The 15,738-nt window shown below is 43.9% G+C and overlaps 1 protein-coding gene and 1 long non-coding RNA gene across 6 annotated transcripts in view; one reads left to right on the top strand and one right to left on the bottom strand.

Moving 5' to 3' along the window:
• SNCAIP (synuclein alpha interacting protein) overlaps window positions 1-15,738 on the top strand; it is a 118,526-nt gene that overhangs the window by 5,418 nt on the left and 97,370 nt on the right. Inside the window, exon 1 of one of the 5 annotated variants that reach the window (XM_081930466.1) lies at window positions 1,470-1,489. The exons of the other annotated variants lie outside the window; for them this stretch is intronic. The gene's annotated coding sequence lies outside the window, so the exon portion shown is untranslated. Of the gene's footprint in view, window positions 1-1,469; window positions 1,490-15,738 lie in introns of those variants that run through there. 5 annotated transcript variants of the gene reach the window in all.
• The window catches only part of LOC309380740, a 134,022-nt gene that overhangs the window by 107,320 nt on the left and 10,964 nt on the right, over window positions 1-15,738 (bottom strand). The gene's annotated exons all lie outside the window — the stretch shown is intronic.

Genomic DNA, 15,738 nt, shown 5'->3' with positions numbered 1-15,738 from the left:
GAAGGATGGGCCTTGCTGCTTCAGTGGTGCTAGGCTTTGAAGGGAGGGGCTTGGGTCAGTGATATGTCACAGTGTCAATGATATGTCACAGTCAATGCCCTTGGGAAACAGGCAGCATTGATGGCAAACAAAGACCAACCAAAATTCATAGACCCTAATAGGTACAAGGAAAGTTGTGCAGATTGCATATGTAGAATAAGAAACAGATATTTATTTATTTATTTATTTATTCATACATACATACATACATACATACATACATACATATATATACATACATACATACATACCCTGCCCATCTGGCTGGGTTTCCCCAGCCACTCTGGGCAGCTCCCAGCAGAATATTAAAAACTGAATCAAACATTAAAAACTTCCCTAAACAGGGCTGCCTTCAGATGTCTTCTAAAAGTCGGTTGTTTATTTCCTTGACATCTGATGGGAGGGCGTTCCACAGGGTGGGCGCCACTGCTGAGAAGGCCCTCTGCCTGGTTTCCTGTAACCTCACTTCTTGCAGTGAGGGAACCGCCAGAAGGCCCTCGGAGCTGGACCTCAGTGTCTGGGCTGAACGGTGGGGGTGGAGACGCTCCTTCAGGTATACTGGGCCAATGCCGTTTAGGGATTTAAAGGTCAGCACCAACACTTTGAATTGTGCTTCGAAATGTACTGGGAGCCAATTTAGGTCTTTCAGGACCAGTGTTATATGGTCTCGGCGGCCACTCCCAGTCACCAGTCTCGCTGCTGCATTCTGGATTAGTTGTACTTTCCAGGTAACCTTCAAAGGTAGCCCCACATAGAGTGCATTGCAGTAGTCCAAGCAGGAGATAACTAGAGCTTGCACCACTCTAGCGAGACAGTCTGCGGGCAGTTAACATCTCAGCCTAAGTACCAGATGGAGCTGGTAGACAGCTGCCCTGGACACAGAATTAACCTGCACCTCCATGGACAGCTGCGAGTCCAAAATGACTCCCAGGCTGCACACCTGGTCCTTCAGGGGCACAATTACCCCGTTCAGGACCAGGGAGTCCTCCACACCAGCCCGTACCCTACTCCCCCCAAAAAAAGTTCTTCTGTCTTGTCAGAATTCAACCTCAATCTGTTAGCCGCCATCCATCCTCCAACCGCTTCCAGACATTCACACAGTACCTTCACTGCCTTCACTGGTTCTGATTTAAAAGAAAGGTAGATACAATCAGAAATTCCTTGGCAGCTTGTGGTGTTAAGTTTTATTGGTAGGAGTCTTATTTCCAGATACAGTTGTACCTTGGTTCTTGAACGGAATCCATTCCGGAGGTCCGTTTGACTTCAAAAACATTATAAAGCCAAGTCACGGCTTCTGATTGGCTGCAGGAGCCTCCTGCACTCAATCAGAAGCTGAAGGCATGTTGGCTGTTTGGGTTCCAAAGAACGTTTGCAAACCAGAACACTAACTTCAGGGTTTATGGCATTCGGGTGCCAAAACGTTTGAATCGCAAGGAGTTCAACAATCAAGGTACGACTGTGTATGGAGGTGGAGTGGTTAGGAATCAGCTAAGCACTCTTAAGCTGAATTCAAATTCTCCCCCTTCTAACTCTCATTCCAGTTGGGCTTTATAGCCTTTTTTCATTCTTCAGGTGAGTGTGAACTGTTGTTGTTTAGCCATTTAGTTGTGTCCGACTCTTCGTGACCCCATGGACCAGAGCACGCCAGGCACTCCTGTCTTCCACTGCCCTCCGCAGTTTGGTCAAACTCATGCTGGTAGCTTCGAGAACACTGTCCAAGCATCTCATCCTCTGTTGTCCCCTTCTCCTTGTGCCCTCAATCTTTCCCAACATCAGGGTCTTTTCCAGGGAGTCTTCTCTTCTCATGAGGTGGCCAAAGTATTGGAGCCTCAGCTTCAGGATCTGTCCTTCCAGTGAGCACTCAGGGCTGATTTCCTTAAGAATGGATAGGTTTGATCTTCTTGCAGTCCATGGAACTCTCAAGAGTCTCCTCCAACACCATAATTCAAAAGCATCAATTCTTCAGCGATAAGCCTTCTTTATGGTCCAGTTCTCACTTCCATACATCACTACTGGGAAAATCACAGCTTTAACTATATGGACCTTTGTCAGCAAGGTGATGTCTCTGCTTTTTTTTAGTGTGAACTAGCCACCCATTATTTAACATGCAAAGTGTTGATAACCACACCACAGATTTTGCATAAGAGCCCTTTCAGTTAGCTTTTCTGCATGGGTAGAAGAATCTGTTCTCAAGGCCATCATTGAAAGCTAATATATTACTTTTGGGGCCCTTATTTTATACACACACACCCTCCACTGTGTGTAGGATTTACATCCTAAGTGACCTAGCTGTGTTTGAAGTGTAAATATGTGATATCAAAACATGCAGTCCCCTTGCAGCAACAACTTCTGGATAACAAAGGCACTTGCAAGTTTCCATAATCAGGAAAGTGACTGCAATGGAATTCTAAAGGTTCCTGGCTTACACATCACACTGCTATCATGAATAAGCAATTTGCTTGACAAAAGAAAAAGCTGTAAGCTGCTAATGTAATGTGCTAATCTGTCTTTCATAAGAAATAGTTAAACACTATATTAACTGAGTTAGTGGTAGTCAAACAAAACAAAGTAACAAGGTGAATAGGTACATGGGTAAAATTGCATAAATCCTATATGTGTATAATAAGAAAATAAGATTCCAGTGGTCAAAAGAAGAGGGACAAACCAAAAGCCAGGAGGAATAAAAAATTATCTTAAAAACCAATAGTGTGAAAGCTTACATCTTTTTAATGAGATGCAGACCCTTGCTTGGGGGAAAAGAAGCTGGAGTTGTGTTGCAAACTGCGCCCGCTCCTTGTACAAATACCAGCAGCAGATTGCATGAAAAATGGCTTGCTTAGATACACCCTAAGGTTGAATAAACTGATATCCTTTGGGTGTGGGTGTGCGATATTCATTCTCTGTTCTTGGAGAAAGCTGTTACACTCTTTCACCAGGAAGGGGAAGGGGAAAGGCAGCCATCCACTCATCCATGGCTGTGATTTAGTTTATCTCCCATGACCAATTATTCCCAGAATGAAATTAATGCCCATCAGGTGACAGTCATGAAGACAAAATGAAGCTGCTTTGGAATCATTATCTTAATTTCTATGTGTGTTGAGTTCTGTGTTAGGGTTGTTCGGAATCTAGCTCTTTGATGTTAACTTTGGCTTGGAATTGTTGATTAATTGCTTTAATAACGTTTTAGAAAGAGCCAGGTTTTCTAGCTTTTATCCAACTATATCTTATGCAAGATAATTGTGCTGAAATTCTTGGGTTTCAGCCATATTAGGAGTAAAAATCCAAGGGTATAATCCAGGCGGAGTTAATCAGTTTTAAGTCCCATTGATTCCACTGAAAGAAAAGTATGTGCATAACTCTTCCATGGAAAGGAAAGGGACTTAGGCCAATTCAGATGTTTTGAATTCTTCCACACAGTACAGCCTGAATCCATTGGCATGCGTCTGCCTTGAGAGACAATGGAAGAGTGTGCCATTGGTGATAAAGTCAAACCATTGGAGAGGTACAGCACCTGCTGTGGCTGTAGAGACCAATAGAGGAGAGACATGTTTGATTGCAGCTGGGGCAAATGTTGGCGTCCTGTTTCATTGCTACAGGTGCACTATGGAGTATCTTCTCTCTGCACTCCTCACAGTGGTTCTTTATCCTCTGGTCCCTACTGTGGATACACGACCTGACAGTTCTGCCTCCAGGCACTGCGGTCATCTGCAAGGGATTCCCACAGGGCAGGGTTAATTTTGCCAGCCTTCACATCATGTTTACAGACATTTTTGCAGACATGTTCACCACATTGTGACTTGGGATAAGCACTGTCAGCAAGGGACTGTAATCTGTTGAAAACTACTTGCGTGACGTCTTTTCCCGGTACCAAAGTGGCCCCTGTAGTTGCCCCATGTGTGATGATCGTCCCCAACTCTGGCACTGGACTCTTTCAGCAGTAATAGATGTTTTCAGGCTGGAACCCTTCTGACAGCCTGGCCTAGTTCCTTGCAGAACTGGTCTTCAATCTGCATGCCAGAGATACTGTTTTACCAGAGGTACTGCCCCTCCCTAAGCACGACATACACCCCGAATACAGGAGGAACATAAAAGGTAAAGGGACCCCTGGCCCCTGGCCCAGTCGTGACCAACTCTGGGGTTGCGGCGCTCATCTCGCTTTATTGGCTGAGGGAGCCGATGTACAGCTTCCGGGTCATGTGGCCAGCATGACTAAGCCCCTTCAGGCGAACCAGAGCAGCGCACGGAAACGCTGTTTACCTTCCCGCTGGAGTGGTACCTATTTATCTACTTGCACTTTGACGTGCTTTCAAACTGCTAGGTTGGCAGGAGCAGGGACCGAGCAACGGGAGCTCACCCCGTCACAGGGATTCAAACCACCGACCTTCTGATTGGCAAGCCCTAGGCTCTGTGGTTTAACATACACCCCTGAATACAGGAGGAACATATTTAGGTACTATTTTCTGGTGGACATGCATGCAAGCATGGTGTTTGTAAAATGTATTGCAGTGGTACCTCGGGTTAAGTACTTAATTCGTTCTGGAGGTCCCTACTTAACCTGAAACTGTTCTTAACCTGAAGCACCACTTTAGCTAATGGGGCCTCCTGCTGCTGCCACACTGCCGCCACACGATTTCTGTTCTCATCCTGAAGCAAAGTTCTTAACCTGAAGCACTATTTCTGGGTTAGCGGAGTCTGTAACCTGAAGCATATGTAACCCGAGGTACCACTGTACCATGCTTCCACAATGCCCCCTCACCGGGTCCAGTGGTGGGCAAGGTTTGCGGCCCGGCACACAGCCGTCCACCCTCCCGAAGCCGCGCCGCTCTGCTAGTCATTGCTGTGCCCCCACCTCCTTGTTCGCCATGATATCCTCTGGGTTCCTGCCAAACCTAATTTCAAATTGTCCAATCCGCTCCAGCCGGGGGGCAGGGCCAGAGAAGTGGACCTTGACTGAGCAGACTTCACTCCAGCCCACTCCAAAGGTTGAAAAGGGGGCCAGAGCAGATGCTTACAGCGAAGTCGGCCCGAAAGTGGTGCCTCTAATCATGGACAAAGGGCCAAGTTGTGTCTATTCTACATATCTTTGTTCTTAAAGCTACTTCTCCATGTAGCGGGATCTCAAGTGCATTCGGCTCCATGTTGGGTTAGATGCATGTGTCTGAGATGCATGCCACACATGCATAGAAAAAGCAGTAATTTTTGGATAAAGAAATGATTCCTATCTTCATATCTTGCAGATTCCTACCTTCATACCTTGCAGACAAATGCACTGTTACACCTTTTTGGTATTATGGTTGTTAATATTTGGCAATATTGACAATCCCTTTGTCAGAGTGTGAAGAATATTAACATAGAACTGGTTTCTCCACAGTACAGTCATACCTCGTGTGGCGTTCCGCTCTTCTTATGGACTTTCAAATTACGAACGCAGCAAACTTGGAAGTATTTACTTCCGGGTTCGCTGCATGCGCAGAAGCGATCTTCCCTCTCCACGCACGGACAGAAGTGCTCGATAGTGCTCCAGTTGCGGACTTTTCAGGGTGCAAAGACACCCACGAAACGGATTAAGTCTGCCACTAGAGGTACCACTGTACATAGGGGACAGGAAGCTAAGAACAGACTCAAATTGTTGAATAAATTAACACGAGCAGCTCATTTACTGACAGCTGTACATCATGGGGAAAATGTAAAATGAGTCCTACTCAGGAGGCCCATTATAAATAGTGCACTTGAGTAATGCATGCCCATTGATTTCAATAGGCCAACTCCAAATCCAACTTAGTTGGGTGTAAACCTATGCATTATTATTAAATTAAATGTGTATATCGCTTTTCATTCGAAGATCTCAGGATGGTTCACAACAGTCTATTCATAACATATACTTCTGATTTAGAATTACAAAAAAACCTAATGTAACAGAGAAGCACAAACAATAAAATGTTTGCTGGTCATTTATCAAGTTGCTCACCTCTCAAAAGTAGTGCATTGTGATTTCACCATAACACCAGTTACACGTCCAACAACATATGGCTACAATTACCCAAAAGCCAATCACTTTGTATTTAGCCCATCATGGGTTTGCTACAGATATTCTTGTGGTGTACACAACATACTGTTTTCTTGTTTTGATGACAATAGTAACAAGTTGTTTTGAATATTCCTTTGAGCGTAGTGTGAAGAGCATGATGACAATTTTTATATTGCACTTGGCAGTTTTTAATTTCAAACAATGAAAAAAAGAATTGTAAGTTTACCAGTTGTATCCCCCAAAGCACACATGTAAATCTGTTGTTTTTGTATGCATGCTGGGCTGCTGGCATCTGCGGAACAATAAGGGTTCTACTGCTTTATAAATGGAACTCAATTGAATTACATGGACATTTAAAATTCATGGACCAAAACACAGTTCTGTTTTGTTCTTTTTAAAAAAGACAACCACACTCTTAACATTTAGGGTTAAAATATTTTGAGAATTTTACATCGCAATTCTGTACATGCATATTCAGAAGGAATTCAACAGGACTTAATTCCTAATAATTATGTGCATGAAAAGTTCCCTGTCTCCACCCAAGGTCCCTAAGATTTTCAGAGACCTAGAGTGCATCTCCATTCACTGGTGAGTCTCTTACTCGGAAAGTTTGTGTACTCTTTTCATCACTGGATCTTGTGTTTGTATTGCTTTGTCTTGAACATAGTTTTCCCTCTCCTGCACCTTGCATAGTTCACCACCAGGCTTGCAAGCCCCAGATCCTGTTCTCTGCCTTTTGTCCGCTTCAAGCCACCATCTTTATGCTACAGCTGTTTTCATTGCCTCTCCCTATCTTCTATCTTCCACAGCTCCAGACTCCCAGACCCTTTGTGCACAACCTGTGCCAGCAGCTTCCCTTTTATTCTGCTGACTTCCTCTTCTTGAGTCTGCACCTCTCATGTCACACCTCTCTACTGCGTGTGATTTGTACTGCAATCTCTTGACAGTGTGTATAGCATGAGTAGGCAAACTAAGGCCTGGGGGCCGGATCCGGCCAATTGCCTTCTAAATCCGGCCCCCAGACGGCCTGGGAATCAGCGTGTTTTTACATGAGTAGAATGTGTGCTTTTATTTAAAATGCATCTCTGGGTTATTTGTGGGGCATAGGGATTTGTTGATTCCCCCCAAAAAAATATAGTCTGCCCCCCCACAAGGTCTGAGGAACAGTGGACCGGCCCCCTGCTGAAAAAGTTTGCTGACCCCTGGTGTATAGGATTTGAGTCTTAGGGTGTATTATCAGTGTAAATAGGTACCGCTCCGGCAGGAAGGTAAACGGCATTTCCATGCGCTGCTTTGGTTCGCCAGAAGCGGCTTAGTCATGCTGGCCACATGACCTGGAAGCTGTAGGCTGGCTCCCTCGGCCAATAAAGTGAGATGAGCGCCGCAACCCCAGAATCGGTCACGACTGGACCTAATGGTCAGGGGTCCCTTTACCTTTACCTTTTAATGCTATGGTTACTTTTTTCAGCCATGTGCTCAACCTCTAGGACTCCCCCATTTCTTTTGTAACCATTAGCTGGTCTTTCCTTGGTGGAATCTACACACATATTTTAAAAAATGCTGTGAAAATGCTTTTTTTTAAAAAAAAAGTTTTGAAAAATACATTAAATTTGGCGTAGCTCGCTATCACCATCCAGTGTCACATTTGTATATTGCACTGTACAACACATTTAAAACGTTTTATTTGCAGCTGTATAGATGAGTCCCTGACATTGTAGTGGAGCATATAGATCAAGTGTGTTGCTGGCCTTGGAAGCCAATAACTGGCTGCTCTGTTATCACAGTGGGGCCTGTGCAGTTTTTTGAAGGGCAGCCAGTTGAAAACAAAAACTAGACGCCTCCATCTTTGTGTAGACAAGGAAGTTTCAGCAGGTGGAGCTTGTAATGGGATGAATTGATGCTTAAGGATAGATGAACCCAATATTGCCATAAGCGGAGAAGCTTTGTTGGGAGTCCCACATGTACATCAGATCGCTTTTTTTGAGCTTTGATGCAGGTCACATACTATTTCAGAGTATTAATCTTTCCATACAAAATGGAGCGTGTCTTCACAAATAGTGGCACATTTTTTTCGAAGGTAGAGTCATACTCAAAAACCTAGTGTAACATGAAAGTGAGACCCCAGTGAGAATTACTTTTGGAGTGGCTCTGGATATCTAAGATTAATTTGTCAGCATGATGAAAGTGCTAATGGAATTTATAGAAATGTTGCCATTCCCATTTTTTTAACCTTTAGAAACAGGTCAAAATTAAAATAACTGCACAGTGCTGTCACTCGGATGACTAAGGTAACCTTAAATGAATTGCATTCATTTTGGCATATGTTCATAAGCAGGTTTAGGGTACAAGTGCCAGGCATAGGTGCTACTGATGCCCTTATTCCAATTTGCACTACACAAAAGAACAGCAAGAAGTTTAGAAAGAACAACTCTCATTCCAGTGGAATGAGTGGGATTTATATGCCTTAACATCTCTTTACGATTAGGGCTCAAGGCTGTAAAACACACACAAAAGTGCTTGAGTAGGCAGCATCACGTTGAAGGATTAGACCGAATGTAAGCAAATGTGCATTACGGAACCCTCCAGTTCAAGCACAGCATAAACTCAGCGCAGTGGAATCTTTGTTGGTATCCACAATATATACTTGAATTAATGAGAGTTGAGCAATCAGAAGTCATCAAAGCAAGAGGGATTCCAGTGGAAAACAAGAGCTTTTCAAGTGGTCGCTATCCTCACTCTTTCCATATATATATATATATATATATATATATATATATATATGCAGGTTTTGGTGTCCTCGGGTGTCTTCCCGTGTAAAAGTTGGGGTGTCTAGGCGACGTTTCGACGAGGTCTCACTCGTCATCTTCAGGCTGGTGCTTTCGGCTTCTTGTTACTGGAACAGAGCAGGATCTCAGTGTTTGAGTTCCTATAAATACTGTTGAGGGGGTGTGGTGTATAGCCTCCAATGTTCTGGGCAGAGAGGAAGTTCCCAGGCTAGTGTGCCTTTTCTTCTTTTGTTCCTTAATTACTTGAGGGATATCTTGAGTGATTTCTTGAGTGATATCCTGAGTACCACTTAGGTGGGTCATTGGGTGTGGATTAGTTGCTAAAGTCTTTGTGTCTTGACCTCTTGAACTTTGTGAAGAGTTTTTCTGAGAAGATGGCTGTACTGCACTTAGTTGTGCTCTGGCTTGGCTTCGTGTATAGGGTCGAGCTGTGGTTTTGTGGCCTGTGTCAGCCAGATCTGTGTAGGGATTGCAGGGGGGTGCAGCATCCGGAGGTGCCACCATGGTTTGGCTACTGGATGGTGTCTGTAATTTATCTGTGGAGAGGGTCTGGGTTTGGGTCTGGTGTGGTTGATTGGTGATGGCGTTCTGTGTGCCTCTGGATCTGGTGTCAGTTTTTGTGGGGAGGGCTAATTTCCAGATGTCTGGCAAGCGGGATGTGTCGTCACGCTTGTTCATGTTGTGAGGGTGTTTCTCTATCTCGATGGCTTCCATGATTATTCTCTTGTGGTGATGTTCCATGTTAAAGAGCAATTTGGAATCTGCAAAATTAATTTCGTGTCCTGTTTCTTTCATGTGTTGGAAAAGAGAGGAAGTTTTTTCTTCTTTTTTGACGGCATTCTTGTGTTCTGCGATACGTGCATTTATTCGTCTGTTTGTTTGTCCAATGTACGTGGCTGGGCAGACTTTGCAGGGTATTTCATAGACCCCTTGGTTTTCCAACTGGATTTTATCCTTGGGGTTTCTGAGGATATTGGCTATTTTTTGGTTGGTGCAAAAGGCTGTTTTGATATTGTGTTTATGGAGGATTTTGCTAATTTTATCTGTAGTGCCCTTGATATAAGGAAGGAGGGCCATGCCATTGTTTTCTTCTGTGTCTTGGTTTTTGGGGGGTGTTTCTTTTTGGATTAGCTTCGTAACCCTGTTTTGCTGGTATCCATTGGCAATTAACACATTTGAGAGATTCTGTAACTCAGTTGTCAAGTGGTCTTTGTCAGCCAGGCGTTTGGTTCTGGAGATGAGAGTCTTGGCTACCCACACTAGTTCCCACACTAGCCTGGGAACTTCCTCTCTGCCCAGAACATTGGAGGCTATACACCACACCCCCTCAACAGTATTTATAGGAACTCAAACACTGAGATCCTGCTCTGTTCCAGTAACAAGAAGCCGAAAGCACCAGCCTGAAGATGACGAGTGAGACCTCGTCGAAACGTCGCCTAGACACCCCAACTTTTACACGGGAAAACACCCGAGGACACCAAAACCTGCATTCCTGTACCCGTGAAAATCTACGAAAGCATATATATATATATATATATATATATATATATATATATATATATATATGCCATTTGCATGTGTGAAGGCCAGGCCAGGAATAGCCGGGTGGCATTACCAGGAACTGAGACTGGGATAAGCCGCTGTTGACTCAGAGCCACTAAGGGAGGGAAAGCTAGATCTAGTTGAGGGAAATAATCCACAGAGCACAGCATTGACTAAGAGAGGAGGCAGGCTCAAAAACCCCTCCGAAACAGGTCTTAGCTAGGAGGACAATCTGAAGTCTCTGAAGAAGAGGAATGCAGCACGGAACAAGAACACAGACTGGAGAGACTGGAGCGGCTGAAGTAAGTGGTAAATTAGCAACACAGCCATTTGAGCTTGAAGGAGACTCTGGTCCCAAGCACATTACTTCAAGATAACTTAACAGGCTAAATTCCAGCCAGTCTTCTCCTCCTGCCTCTTATCTCCTCAGACAATTTTGAGATTCAGGATTTGAAGAAATCCAATTCTCAGGGACATTATACTAAGTTAGCTCAAGAAGGGTGTGGAGATCTTTTAAGATGCAAATTACGATACAGGAATTTTACATTTGTCAGAAGAAGAGAACAAGTTCATGGAAGATGAATAATCTTGCCGTATTATTGTCCCAAAACTGTCAAATATTTCAATTAATAGGCTGTAGGTATGATGTGCTATTAAAAGGTGGATTAAAAGGTTAAGCTTGCTGAGCTGGGAGGTCGTGTGCATGTTTTAGCAATTTATTCTGCTCTGTGAAAGATTTTTTTTGATAGCTGGTGTTTTAGTCACTTCTCAACATGATCCATAGAGAACTATGCCCAGAGATGAGGCCAACCTGTTTTTATGATGGCCTTATCTTGTGTTGTGCTTAAAACATGATAGCCTTAGAGCTGATGTGTGCTATGCCTTTAAATATTATCATTTCCCACAGATCTCATGCTGTAGGAATATGCTAGTCTGAATCTACTTGGGAAGGGAAGAATCTGAAATTGGGGGTGTATGCAGATATAAAATTAACATATTATTTATTTTGGTTTTTTGACAAATTTATGCACCACTTGATGGTAAAAAAAAAACCCTCTCAAAGAGGTTTACAAAAGATAAAACAGTAAAATGAAGAAATAATCACAACCATACTTGAAACCAACAGGAAAAGCACTGTGCATTTATCTGCACGGTGTCACATGTGAGCCCAAATATTTCCTATAGTTTAGGACTTCATATGTGACAAGTTTTCATAAACTAGGAGCCAAACTAAATGTTACACCTCAGAAGTGTATAATGATAGCTGTTGGACTCTTGCAGGAGAGGAAAATCTTTATAGGATGCAGGGAAGGGAGTGCTTTAGTTAGCATTTATTAAGAATATTTTTAAACCCGCCTGCCATTACAGTGGATCCCAGAATGGGGGTGCAATGCATAATTGAAATACACCTATTACATAAAAATCAATTACAGTTAGAATTGGGGTGCTAGTGGCTTCTCCCGCTCAGGCTCAGAAATGCCTTGCCTAGGAAGGTCCATCTTGACTCCACTCTAATGACCTTCCCTTGAAAGGCAAATATTAGTTTTTCAAGAAAGATCTGTCAAGCTGACTTGGTAGGTGGGTGATTTTTTTCTGTGAATACAGTGAGTTGACCAGCTGGCTATTGCGTTTGTTTATTGCTGTATGCAGTGCCTTTTTTCCCTAAAAAAATGTTTAGAGGTACTCTCATTTTGACAAAAGAAAAGAACCATTTTATAGTTCAAATCGGGGAAAATAAATCCAGTAAATGGACAAAAGTACAAAGATTCACAAAATATTTAGGGGTATGCGTCCCCCCAGAAAAAAGCACTAAAGGTAAAGGGACCCCTGACAATTAAGTCCAGTTGCGAATGCGGTTGCAGCGCTAATCTCTCTTTACAGACCAAGGGAGCCAGCGTTTGTCCGCTTCCACAGACAGTTTTTCCGGGTCATGTGGCCAGCATGACTAAGCCGCTTCTGGCGAAGCAAGAGCAGCGCACGGAAACACCATTTACCTTCCCGCCGGAGTGGTACCTGTTTATCTACTTGCACTGCGTGCTTTTGAACTGCTAGGTTGGCAGAAGCTGGGACTGAACAAGAGGAGTTTACCCCATCCCGGGGCCTTGAACCAGCGACCTTCCGATCTGCAAGTCCAAGCGGCACAGTGGTTTAAACCACAGCGCCACCCGTGTCTCCCCAGAAAAAAGCACAGGCTGTGCATTATCTTCTGGGGGTTTTATGTTGTTTTGATTATCTGTATTTAGTTCAGAATTTGACTTTACTGTTGTTAGTCACCATGGGCACTGTTTAACAGAAGGGTTAACTTTTTAGTAATAAATAGAAAGAGCCACAAATTCAAAGACTCTGTGGGTATAGGGCCGAGTTGTATGATTTTTTGGATCCTCCATCCAGTACTGACTGTGAGTTATTTCAGCATCAATTTTTAATTAACATTTATGATGATGCTGTTGTGCTGTTTTACCAAGTGGAAGTTGAAACGTAGCTCCATTCCTAAGCCTAAGCTTGTGTAAGAGAGCATTTATGCAAATGCTCCATATGCTCTTCAAATATATTATGTGACAATTGTTAGCATAAATTTCAAAAATAAGCACTCAGATGCACCAAAGCATGTAGTTTTATGAAATAACACATGATTTAAAGGAGGAAGTCGAATACAGTTTTGCAGCCGTTGAAGCCCCATACTGTTGTTTTTTTCCAAAGTAGGAGTTCAAAACTGTATTTTTTAAAAAATACGTGAATACTAGGAAATGAACAAATTGAGGATAATATGGGTGTGTCTCAGATTCCCTTGTCACCAAAAACGATTGTTGGGGTGGGAAGAGGTGATTGGTGGGGGGTGATTTTACTAATCGTTGGAGAGGTCAGTGCTGAAGGAAATGTACTTCTGTATACGTTGCGATTTAGCTAGATATGCAGAATCATCCAAATCGATTGGCACAGGGCCACTGACTGTACTATTAGAGCATACGGTGATGATATAATTTAACTCTGTAAAGGAGACGTGGTGGAAGCCAGATATAATGACTCTGATCCAAGGATCCATCTGTTTAGAAGTGGGATTGTCTGTCACAATCTGTGAGTCAATACTGGCTAAATAATCAGGTCTCTACTCTCAGTTTTGATGGTACAGTACTAATCATCTTCTCATGGAGGAGGGTCCGTCTCAGGTGCAGTATTCCCTCCGACTCATACAAATGATTAACCATGCCAGAACTTTGATTCTCCATATGGCACACACATGTGGTTCAAATCCCGCAATCAGTGCTACACCCAGATTTAGCACATGCATTTCTTGCTTCTGTTCGGATATCATCAATACTAAGCACATACAGTGGTACCTTGGGTTAAGAACTTAATTCGTTCTGGAGGTCCGTTCTTAACCTGAAACTGTTGTTAACCTGAGGTAACACTTTAGCTAATTGGGCCTCCCGCTGGTGCTGCACCGCCACCGCACAATTTCTGTTCTCATCCTGAAGCAAAGTTCTTAACCCGAGGTACTACTTCTGGGTTAGCGGAGTCTGTAACCTGAAGCATCTGTAACCCGAGGTACCACTGTATATCCAAGTGTCATAACGCCTTCCTAGGACAGTGAGGATATGCTCCTGGCTCCCTCCCCAAATTTGCACAGCTCCTCTGCCATAGTGCTGATGTTCACATGTAGATAGAGTTCCACCAATTCCTGGAAAAACCTGATCATCCCTTTTTTGGGGGGGGGGGGAGAAAGGTGTCCCCTGTCCTGTTGGACTTCAAATGGGACACCTCTTTCATGTATTCACGCTCTTCCTCAAAAATTCATGGGCAGAAGTTGGCTCTGGTTGAGGAGGAGAGCGAGAGTCTGAGTGGGAGTTTGTGCAGGAAGAGGTTGGGTCATGGAGAGTGAAGGAGCCTGGTCTATCCAGTGGAGGGTGGGGGGGAGAGCATTTTTGCATGGGCAGAGGCGGGTGTGGGCAAGAGCACATTGCACTTGGACAGTCCTAGTCCATCTGGTCTGGTGGAGAGTTTGCACAGGCATTGAGGAGGAAGGGCAGCTGGCTAAAGAGCAAGATCGGAGAAAAAGAAATCACTGAGTGCACCATAGCAGCTAAAATGCCAGGGCACGTGCCCCCCATAACTCACTCTACGTGGGGATGCCCTTGAGACTGACCCAGAAACTCCAGCGGGTGCAGAATGCTGCGGCGAGACTCCTTACGGGGTCCTCGCCGCGGGATCACATTCATATCAGCTGCTCTGGCTCCCAGTGGAGTATAGGATCAGGTTTAAGGTGCTGGTTTTAACCTTTAAAGCCCTAGGACCCTGGTACCTATGGGACCGCCTCTCCTGGCATGTCCCACGGAGGACTTTACGGTCTTCAAACAAAAACATCTTGGAGGTCCTAGGCCACAGGAAGGTTAGGCTGGCCTCAACCAGAGCCAGGGCTTTTTTGGCTGTGGCCCCGAACTGGTGGAATGCTCTGTCACAAGAGACTAGGGCCCTGCGGGACTTGACATCTTTCCGTAGGGCCTGCAAGACAGAGCTGTTCCACCAGGCCTTTGGCCAAGACACAGTCTGACCCCCTCCTTTGGTAATCCTCATAGAACTCTAGCCCAATGGTTGCCATTAATTTCATTCTGAATTGATTTTAGAATGAATTGATTTTGGAATGCTGTGTTACTTTTACTGTTGCTAGCCGCTCTGAGCCTGGCTTCAGCTGGGGAGAACGGGATATAAGTAAAATATTATTATTATTATTATTATTATTATTATTATTATTATTATTATTATTCCTCTTATGCAAAGGCGGTGGTGAGTCAGCTCAAATTCTTGCTCTCTGGTTGTATTTATGATATATATTTTGGAAAATGAGGTTTATGTAGGGGCATAATAGTTTCATTTCCAACCTGGCAATGTTTTTAAGTACACTCTCAGAGTGCGCTTCCCCCCCATAGGGCTTTTGGGTTTTTTTTGTTTCCCATTGACTAAAGCACTGGAAGCCATGTTTGCCATTGCAATGCATTGCTATGAAGTCATTTCTGCCCCAGGTAAAGTAAATTTTAACACACACATCCAATTGACCCCCCCCCACCTGTTCTGTATTTTGCCTGACCTGTCCCTTATTTTGCCTGACCAAAGGTGGCAACCCTACATGTAGAGAGAACAGAGATGTCTGCAAGCCTAAGCATGCAGATTTCTCTTGAATTGGGAACCACTGTTGGATGATTCTCCCAGCATGTTCATTTGGAGGTCCATATTTAATGCACCAATGACATATTTGGATGAGAGGACAGAAAGAACTTGGAGGCAGGTCCAACTGCACAGCTATGCTGCCTTATGATCCTATGAGACCCCTTCACACGGTTGATGCCT

The sequence above is a fragment of the Podarcis melisellensis genome (assembly GCF_964234715.1).
Source record: "Podarcis melisellensis genome assembly, chromosome: 11".
NCBI classification, from domain to species: Eukaryota; Metazoa; Chordata; class Lepidosauria; order Squamata; family Lacertidae; genus Podarcis; species Podarcis melisellensis.
The sequence above is the reverse complement of the archived record's forward strand: the minus strand, read 5'-3'. Positions and strand labels throughout refer to the sequence as shown.